General features: G+C 42.6%; 1 long non-coding RNA gene across 1 annotated transcript; it reads right to left on the reverse strand.

Annotated features, from left to right (window-relative positions):
- Positions 1 to 7,210: 7,210 nt before the first annotated feature.
- On the reverse strand, positions 7,211 to 10,534 carry LOC125945495 (uncharacterized). Its single transcript, XR_007466934.1, has 2 exons — positions 10,319 to 10,534; positions 7,211 to 7,585 (listed from the first exon to the last, which is right to left on the reverse strand). It is a non-coding gene; the product is annotated as an uncharacterized LOC125945495 (long non-coding RNA).
- Positions 10,535 to 10,791: the final 257 nt, after the last annotated feature.

The raw sequence follows: 10,791 nt of genomic DNA on the forward strand, positions 1-10,791 counted from the left end.
TTTTTAGTCCGTTATTTATTTCATTCACTTCTTCGAACCCTGAAATTACGAACATTTTGGTACTTGATCTGCTTTCTAAAGAATAATTATTCTAGGGGTCCGTTCCCTGATAAGCCAGTTTCCTCGGACTTCAGGAAAACGGTCGTAGGAATTAATACGGGTACATTGGTAATAACGCCTTCATATTTGCTCGAACAGAAAGTTTGCGATGCCGTGCTTTACCTAGATTGGAAATGTCTTTTATACTTCAACTGTATATATGATAAAATTTTATGACCGTGTATTGCCGAGTGTTTCAGAAGGAGTTAGAGAAAAACGAGGGCCCACGATACTCGTTATTACGTCCACGTGTGGGGTACTATAACATTGGTTACGTTATTTCAAATGGCGTGTGTTTAATGAAAAATCCAGGGTCTCGCAAACGTGTGTCCTGTTTTGAAATTATCAAATAGAAGCGGCACATTGCCCCGCCGCTGAAAGAACTACCTTCGGCTGAACCAAGCATACGCAAAGGAACGCGATAAACGCTAGCAGAAGGACAACTAAGCAACTACAGTATCAAAACAGCAGTTTTTCACTAAATCTCGTTGCTAAGCGATTTGGTTGTGATTGGCACACATTAACGCGGTAAAACACAAATAAAAGAGGACAATGTGAAGTGCTTAATTACATACCTGTAGCACTATGCGACACAGTTAAGTGTAGTTTGATCTCACTTTTGCAATCCGTCAATGCATTAGGCAAAATAAACTCTCCCGGCGTGAGTTTCAGATAATGCGACGGTGCACAGTTTTGCTTACGCAGTTTTAACGGCAAGCCGCGCCACATGTCACTTCGCATTGCTTTCAGAGGCAGCTCAAAAATGTACCTCCTTCTTTGCGATATAAAAACATTCTCGTTTCCGCCAATGTGACACACAGTCTTCTGATTCCCAGCCCAACTGGAAGATATGTGTGAGTGGCAGGCAGTTTCACGAAGAGTAAGGCAACTGTGACTGGTATAACAATTTGGGGTATAACATTCGCGGAGACGTTAGGCTCGTCCCAATAATCATGTACAGCTTTATAGCGACACTGAAAAGTCACTGCGGGGATTCGATTTATGGGACGAAAGTCTACTGAAAAAAAAAAGTATGGTTCATCCCTCTTTCATAGGAAGCGGTAGAACACGAAAGTGAAACGTGTCTTCCCGGAAGCCATTGCAGGTTTGCTTCGTAAACTCACGGCCCGCTGCAGAGAAAGGCGCACGATTTGCGGGCCGGCTACCATGTTGCAGGTTTTTTGGCACATGGCGTCCTGTTGGCGAGCTCTCCTGTAAGACTAATTTTTCCGTACAAATTCAATTGTCATTAAAATTTAGAATATATATATATATATATATATATATATATATATATATTTACTTATTTCCTGCACTGCTGGCAATGCGTTCTTAGTGCTGCCCCTCCCTTCTGTAATGTGGTTAAGTAGCTTGAGAGCATATCAATTAAAAAAATTCGAGCATCTGCGTAAATAACACTAATAGGGCTAGTGTACCCAAATGGCGGGAGTGGATAAGGCTGCGCATAAAGCGGCAACCTCTGCATTCCCTGTACTAAAATTTGTGCATGTCTTGGGCGCCGACAACGCTATTATCTACTATAAGAGCAAATATGTCCTCCCATGCACTAGCACGCTCCACATAAAAAGAAGATATCCGTCTAATTTTGTTAGTAGCTTCAAAAGGAGATCACATGCTGCCGTTTTGTTTTATTATATCTCATCGAATTTCAATGCGAGATTTACATGAACAGTAGCTATGAGTAGAATAGCGCAGGATTCTTTTTGCAACATGATCAAGTAAGCACTGAAGCGAAAGGCCACATAGCCAGATAGACGTTCAGTTAAACACTATATAAACCCTTCCAATGAAATCGCCGGTTGCTCGCGTAAGGTATAGAATCTACACCGCCATCGGAGTCGCGCACGCAATCTGCTAACACAAGAGTCGGCGAAACCATCGCCAACAGATCTAATCCGCGATAACAATAATGAAACTTCCCACACAAAAATGCGCGTCCTGCGCCGATTGATAACTTTTTACCATTTGTTAGCCGGTGAAATACCGTCACCAGAAAAAGGCAAGCAAGTACGAATGTAAATGTCATACCGTAGTACGTATTTTTGTTTTCACCTACTGAGCCCGCGAATACACGTAGAATTGCCGCACGACTGGCCGCTCGAGGTATTTTTCGTGTATTCGGAGCTTCTTTCATGCTCGGAAAAACACTTTTGTGTAGCACGTATTGAGCAGCAGATAGCTGTGTCGGGAGTTTTTCATGTTGCTCTATAACTTTCTCATTGACACTTTGGTAATTAGGACAGTACTTCTCGAGTTAGATAATTATTTACAAATTAATTAATTAAATCTCAGTAACGAAAAAATAATGCCGGCTACTCTACTGTACTGGAAACAATACGTACTAGGTTCGCTTTGCGTTACGCCGATCCTCGTTTTTTAAATCGTGCTGCGTGATAGCTGGGACACCCTATATATAGAATACAGACAATGGAAGGAGAGCGAAGGCCCTAAGTGCATAATTTTTCTTCGTAGCCAGAAGAAATTGGAGGCAGAAGGCTTTTTTTTCTTATTTGTACTTGCGAGTGCTCTTTAAAGGTGGTGACTTTGTTTTTCTTCTTGTAACTGAAGGTCATAAATTTGACGCTTTTCCACTTGGTGCGCAGGTGTACAAAGTGTGTATGCGTCACCGAAGGGCATGCAAAGTAAAAGCAGCCATAAACAATAAAGCGTTATACAGCAGTATCTCAATGAAAAAGTATATTGAAAGCCAATGGCTATTTTTATATAGGATGCAACACAAGCTGCGTCGATATAACGTAAATCCATTGCATTGTGACGGCCCTGAGTGCATAACTTTTCTGCCTAGCCAGAAGAAACTGGAGGCCGAAGGCTTTTTTTTTCTTTATTCGGACTTGCGAGTGCTCTTTAAAGGTGTTGACTTTGTTTTCTCTCTTCTAACAGAAGGTCATAAATTTGACGCTTTCCCACTTGGTGCCCAGGTGTACAAAGTTTGTATCCATCGCCGAAGGCCATACAAAGTGAAAGTAGCCATATAAAATAAAGCGTTATGCAGCAATGTCTCAATAAAGAAGTATATTGAAAGCAAATAGATATTTTTATATGCTGGCATTTACACTAGGCAGAGCTGCTTCGGCACCATCCAAATTTTTTATTTGCCCACAGTCTGCATAATATAGAAAGCAAAGTGGGAAAAAATACGCAAAAGCTTTCAATGCTTCGGGAGGATGAAGACAGTAAACGAGGTGTGACGTCTGTATTACTGCACTATGACGACATCGGAGGAGAGAGAGAAAAAAATTTATTTACAGAAAGGCAGAGAGGTCGGCCTGAGCTGTAACTTGCTCTGGCCTGAAACTCTACACTGGGGAAAAGAGACGGGGAGGAAAAGGGCTAATTAATTATGATGATGATGATGATATGAGGAGGAGGTGTGTATATACAAGTTTACAACGTTGTGGCATTTCTAAAGCCATGCGTCCAGCCCCGTGTCTTGTAGAAAGGCTATAGGCGTACTGGTTATCAGGGCTGCGCGGTTCACATTGGGCCAAGGACCTAAAAGAAACTCGTCTTATAGCGGCCTCTTATCCACTTTTGCAATGGAGGAGACCATTTTCTGTCGTTCTTGCGCGTGCGCGGAACAAACGCAAAATATATAATCAAGTGTTCCTGGCAGTATTCACAATTCACCGTCGCCGAACAGCCACCAGTCCCGTTCACCGCAAAGTCATCGCTGTCGTCAAGGTCACCCCAGTCCTGTCGCCTGTCGCCATCTTTCCGACCTGCGTGCATACCTTCGGAAAACTAAAGAATGCAGCTCCTGGAAGTGACGCTGCACTGCTGAAGTCTCCACCAAAACCTGTCACCCAGCCGACCAGACGCAATATAATCGATGTACAAGCTGACGTTGTGTATATCCCAGCGCTTGTTTATACTGGAGCCTTATCTCGGTAGTGAGCAACCATCTTCGTTGTCACCTGAAGAAAGTCCTTACAACTGCCGCATCCTGTGTTATAAGGGTCGCCGATGGAGCAACGCCCATTTGTCCTTGGCATGTGTACTGCCCGAATAACTGTTGCTGGTTTCAACACTTCCGTTTTATTTGCTGTTCTTGAACGGCGTTCCCTTGACTTGATCTCCCTCCTAGACTTCTTATCGGACGATTCAGCACTGATTGACTGCGCTGCTGGCCTCCGCCAACTCGAGCTGACTAATCACTGCTGTCCCCCAAAATCAGTTCAGCCTCGTTTATGTTCTCCAGACTTTGTATGCGTCGCCTCCAGTCGCCATCTATATACCTTCGATGTGCTTCCAAGCTGTTTCTGACGGTGACTATTAGCTGACTTCTAAAGTCAACGTTCTCCTGATATACGCACAGTTGCTGTTCCTCATACCATTGTGACTATTGTCTAAAACCCCGTATTCCTTTCTGTTTTAAACTTTGGCTCACGTACGCAAGTTATCCCGCAGGGCATGTCGCTAGGCACACCTTCTCCGATCGACGATACCACCATCTCTGTATTGATTGTTCCATCCTCGTCTACAGCCGCCTGCTGTTCCATCAGTTCCGCAACGTCCGATCCCAACATATTTTCAAAGGTGATCGCTCATGACCTGCTTTCCGAACATGTGTGTCACGTGCTGGTGTTTTATCACGACGTCTTTGATTTTGAGGATCGCCCACTGGGACAGACTTCCGTTGTGACACATACCATTCACACCGGTGATGCCAGTCCTACTATCCGTTGACGGCCTTATCGTGTGTTTCACGCGCAACGCCACGCTATCTAAGCTCAAGTAGACGATATGCTAACCGAAAATGTAAGCGAGCCCTCTTTGAGTGATTGGGCATCACCAGTTGTCTTGGTGAAAAGGAAGGATAGAGGAGGAAAAGGAAACAACTTTACTGAGAGAAATCTCAGGGCTTTGTATATGGCCGCTTGTGTCCGGCGACCTCTTCTGCCCAGGCAATGATTAAAAGGAAGGATGGCATGGCGTTGTTGTGTCGATTACCGTCAACTGAACAATATTACGAAAAAGAATCTGTACTCTCTGCCGTGGATTGACGACGCTCTCGACTGCCTTCATGGATCGAAATACTTCTCTTTACTTATCCTCTAATTCGGTTATTGGCAGATTTCCGTTGATGAAATGGACCATTACAATACCGCATTTCTTATACCGGACCACCTAAACCATTTTAAGGTTATGCTTATCGGACTTTGTAATGGCCCAGCAACCTTGGAAAGAATGATGGACTCTCTCTCTCGAGGCTTGAAGTGGTCCACCTGCCTATGTTAACTGGACGATGTCATCGTATTTTCCCCTACGCTTGACAGCCACCTCAATCGCTTGGCCGCTACTCTTGAAGTCTTTAGGGAGGCCGGCCTTCAACTTAACTCTTCTAACTACCATTTTGGTCACGGCGAAGTCAAAGTTCTTGGCTACCTTGTCAGTGCTGCGGGTATACACCCTGATCCTGCTATGATAAACGCAGTCAAGAACTTTCCTGTACCCTGCTCAGCAAAATAGGCGCGCAACTTCGTGAGCGTATGCTCCTATTTTCGTCGGTTTCTTGAAAATTTTGCGGATATCGCCCGACCACTGACCAACCTTCTCAAGAAGTATCGTGACTTCCTTTGGGACCGTGACCAAACCGACGCCTTTACACAACCCCTTGTTGACAACTCCTCCGATATTCGGCGACTTTGATCCATCTGCACCAACTCAAGTTCGCACAGACGCCAGTGCCCGTGGCGTAGTAGCTGGCCTCACCCAACAGCAAAATGGAGACGAGCGCGTCATTGTTTACGCCAGTCGCCTCTTGTCCCCTTCGGAGCGCTTTTTTCTATCACCGCCATACGCCCATGACGCCGTTGGTCGGGCTCGCCAGGTTGCCTATGATCGACTTACAGTGGCTCAGGCGTCACAAAAAGCTCGCTGCGACAGTGGCCGCCGGAACTTTGACTTCTCTCCCAGAAATCTTTGTTCTTCTGTGGACTCCAATAACGAAAGTCTAGCACGCAGTATTCGTACTGAGAATGTATCCATAAGCAGCAAGAAGTGCTAGATGTGATTCGCACTGAGGTCACAAAGTACCTTGAATTTGTGCAACACCGGAACGCAACTCCTGTAAATTTACGCTGAGCCTGTAAATTTTACTTATGAAACACTCAAGTATCTTTACAGTCTGTGCTATGATGTAACGAGGCAGCATTTCACTGAAGTGGGGCAGATGTTTCGTTTGCCCCGCATCTTGCAAGCTGCTAAGGGAATGATTTTGATGTATTCTGACTGGAAGGAGTCAATATCTGCATGGAAGCATAGCAATACACAAAAATTCATCAGGAACTTCTAAATTTTTGTTTGATTCGAGCGTCAGCAGACCAGCTACATTTTGTATAAAAATCAATTCGTGACTAGGCTTCCTTCTTGTACACGCAACAGATTCTGTAGAGCTGCAGCATTATCTCACAATATTAGGGGAGCCACAGGGATCTTTGTAAAGTAGGCCGTTTCCTACATTGAGAAAACGAATGAAATTGTGTTACTCAAACAAAAGATGACAGATTTGATTTAGGCATTATGCTTAATATTATCATTTTATTAGTTGGGTTTGATTATCTTATTTTAAGTGCCTTGCTTAAGGCTTAAGAAACTGCGTTCGTGTTCAATTTTTCTCAATAAGTGCCACGGTGTGCGAAATGAAGTGTCAGATGGAAGACAAAAGGCATTTGGCTGGCGAAGAGGCAGATAAAAATTATCCGTAAAAAAATCATTGCAGTTCGAGAAATTTTTAAAGGTGGCGAATAAGTTACTTGCCATAATAGCTGCTTATGAGAGATTGTGGTTGTCAGGTCGGTTGACCAATTAACTGTTATGGGTCGTCCGTCGCAGAGTGAAGCCCAGCTTACGGCTTTGGACAATTTTCCCACCTGCTCATAGATTGCCATTTATAATTCAATAACAGCCTATATTAGTCTATTAGCTTGAAATGAGAACTCACCAAATGCACGATTATAGGATCACAATTTCATTAGCTGCTCGTCTCTTTGCGATCCCATAACAATTACCGGAAAACAAATAAACAGAAGCCACAGAACACCCATCTTTTGTTCTCATTCCAGCCGAACAGAGTTTTTTTGTTTTGTTTTTATTTCGGTGCCATATTTTCCTTACATTTATCATTACCAAAACATGAAATCCGTGTTTGGAACCTCGGTTCCAAAAGAGCGTTACAAAAGAGCGATGCGGATTTTGGAACCTCGTTTGGAACGTCACTCTGGGCGGCCTCTAGTGCTATTAACGTAGAGTCTGCGTTTAAAGAGGCATTTTAAAGCGCCGACGCAGTCACCACTTGCGTCTCGGAAGAAACCCCGTCGGCAGAAACATCCGGTCTGGCAGCCAAGTACGCACTGTTTGGGCCAACCCTTAAATAAGTACTCGCATTTCGCCTCGCCGCAGGTCGGGCTCTGGCACCACTTCCATCTTTGATTCCATCTACAATCTGTACGAGAGAGAGCAAAGTGGAAGCCGATAACTTGTTTTGTTCACTCAACCTCACTGAGTCATCACTTTTCATATATCTGAGAACTTTAGAGTATTGAGAACAAATAAGAGCAATATACAACGGTTACTTCCTTTTTGCTGTTCATCTTCTTCAATAGCTTTATGCTATTTCTACGTTGCATCCGTCTGATTGTTTTATTTGTTGATGCACGCTTCAAATTACTGGGTGTTAAATTTCTCCTTTCAGTGATTTGAATCGCAGAGAAAAAAGTCGCATCGTTGCCCGAAAGGCGAATCATCGATTGCAATACGAAATTTGTAGACAGCTGCACGAAGTAAGGATAGTAATTTTATTGGTCGTCGTGCTTGCTATTGCTTCAGGGGCGAAAACACGGCGCACTTGAAGCTTCCAGCACTCGGTGCACTCTGTCCCCTTCACAGATCCCTTCAAGATAGGGCCGTGTGGGCGCGCCATACGCAGCTGAAACCCGAGTATAACACTAATCACCTTCCTAATTACCTTACGACACGTATTTCTGTCTACAAATGGTCGACGGAGAGTCTGCCAGGCGTATCCACTTGGAATTAATTTCCAGAATAACACCAGTTTGGAGATAAGCGCCGTCAAACTCGCTGTAAAAATTCACTGTTTAACAAAATGCACCTTTTTTTGCATTGAAGCGCAATAGTAACTGGAAAGCTTATGGATTTCGGCTTATACTTTGGGAAATATCTCCAAACTGGTGTAACCCTGGAGATTCATTTCAAGTGGATACGTTTTGCAAACTCACCGGCTGCATTTCATAAATTGCAATATGTGTCGTGAAGCAATTTATTTATTTATTTATTTATTTATTTATTTATTTATTTATTTATTTATTTATTTATTTATTTATTTATTTATTTATTATTACCCTCAGGGCCAAAGGCATTAAAGAGGGGAGTGGGTTACAGCAAATGAACATAAAAAACAATAGTAATAAAAAAGCAGAACCTTCAAATACACTTTTAGCTAGGCGTAAATCGTCGTAAGAAATTGGTAGCAAAGTACGATCGTAAAATGGTAAATAGAAAATGCTAAATGCACTTAGGTTACAAACATATAGTAGGAAAACTGCTTCGATTATACAATGTTAGCTAAAGCCGCTCGAAACCTTTGGTTATCGTGAATGGATATGATTTCAGCAGGAAGGTGGTTCCATTCCGTGGATGACCGAAGGAAAAATGATTGCAAAAAAGTTTTAGTGTCACATGATTCCAGACCAACCTTATAACGATGGTCGATTCGAGGTGATGCGTATTGTGGTTGAACAATGAAATCATTGTGGAGTGTTGAATGATATGGTATAGCTTGTGAAAAAGAACTAAACGTGCGATTTTGCGACGAGAAGAAAGTGGACTAAGCGAAAGGTTAGTTTTCATAAAAGACACACTTGCAGTTCTATTGTAATTACATAAGATGAAACGAACTGAATTATTTTGAAAGAGTTCTAATGAATTAATTAGTTTATCAGTGGCAGGATCCCAAACAGCACATGCATATTCTAGTTTCGGACGTATAAGGGTAGTATAAACAAGCATTTTTAAGGATAAAGGGGCAGTTTAAAACATTGTGACCTAGTGAAGCTTCCTCATGTTTGTTAATTAGTTGAATATGTCTTTGAATTTCTCGTGCTCGTAATGTCCGCCTCTTCTAATATACCAGCTCAAGAACAATACTTAAGTTTTCTGGCAAAAGCTATTTTTTAAATCCTAAAACTAAACAGCGACCATCCCGTATAAGAAGATAGCTGAATGTAATGATGACTCTAACCCGAGTGGTCTTCAGTTGTGGAAGCCGGTCTACCGGTGACAGAGAAGTGGCGATAGATGCCAGCGTACAAGGGAAAATCCCAATGTCAGGAGCTATTTCTGGATACTGCGTACATTTTACATCTCCAGCTACTTGAACATGAGCATAAATTTTCGATATCTATGCCTCGAGTATGTCAGAAAATGTGTCTGTATTTGATCTTAGCTGCCGAGAATTCGACACTAAGCACGGCATTCAAGGAAATTGACAGGTTGCTTAAATTGTTTAGTTAAAATATTATTTCTTTCTTCAGTTATGCAGATGCCTTTTTTCGTTTGAGCGAGAATAAACGTACATTTTTTGCAATTATGTCAATAATGCTGGCAGCAGCAATAAGAGCGCCGAAATAATATGAAATCCTTGCGTTAACTTGTGCTGTTAAATCTCATCTCGTGTAACAAAAGTTTCATGTAATATCGCTGAATGACAACATCATTGTGTCTGTATTTTTTGGTAATATGTTCTAACTCCTACCAATTTCTATTATTTTACTCCACTATCCAACGGAAACAACTGCTTCTCGATAAGGTAGGCCATCCCGTAATTTTCAAAGGTGCATTTTGTTCAATTTCCTTCCGGATACCGCGGTAAATAAATAGTAGCCTTATACAAAAAAAACATAAAAACAAATTCAACTAGCCCGTTTAGAATCGGCGCCTCTTGCAAACAGCAATAATTCGACAATTTGCGTGGAAGAATTTAATGACAAATTAGCTAAACCATCGCGAATCCTGCATTTCACAGCGTTCGTCTTTTCCCGCGTATGCTATCCAGCCGGTCACGTCTACAAATGATTAAATATGGGCAGTCTACATAACGAAGTTATAACACGCAGTAGTCGTAACGAGGATGCAGACAAATTTCATTGCATTTACGTACACCTTTTTTGCAGGGCGGGTGCAACAAAAAATCGTCGTTCTGGTCCATTTGACGCCATCGCCTCGGGTTGAGCCTCTTGGCCCATTACCGGCTGTAGGAATCCACAAATGACTGGGACTAGCAGGAGTATTAGGCTTGTCATTTTTCACTGGTTCCAGCAACACGCTGGCCTCTACTGTTAACGTTTGTTTCCTGCCGTTGCATATACCCTGCATACGGGGCTAACACAATAAGCTAAACCAAGCTTCTGTCTCATCAGCCGTTCTTTTCCTCCTCTGAATAATTTCTTTTCGTTATTTGTGTCGTGAGCTTTGCCTGTTTCCTATTTCTCTTCTCCTAGGATCATGTTCATGGCCACAACTCGCTCCTCTTTTTTTCGTTTTAGCTTGAAGTTTTGTAACAGCTGCGGCAGTGTTCTTCCGAAAACAATAACTTGGTTCTTCGCAGCAGAATTGCGCAAGTAAGTGACTCGA

Source organism: Dermacentor silvarum, chromosome 5 (assembly GCF_013339745.2).
Source record: "Dermacentor silvarum isolate Dsil-2018 chromosome 5, BIME_Dsil_1.4, whole genome shotgun sequence".
In the NCBI taxonomy this organism is placed as follows: Eukaryota; Metazoa; Arthropoda; class Arachnida; order Ixodida; family Ixodidae; genus Dermacentor; species Dermacentor silvarum.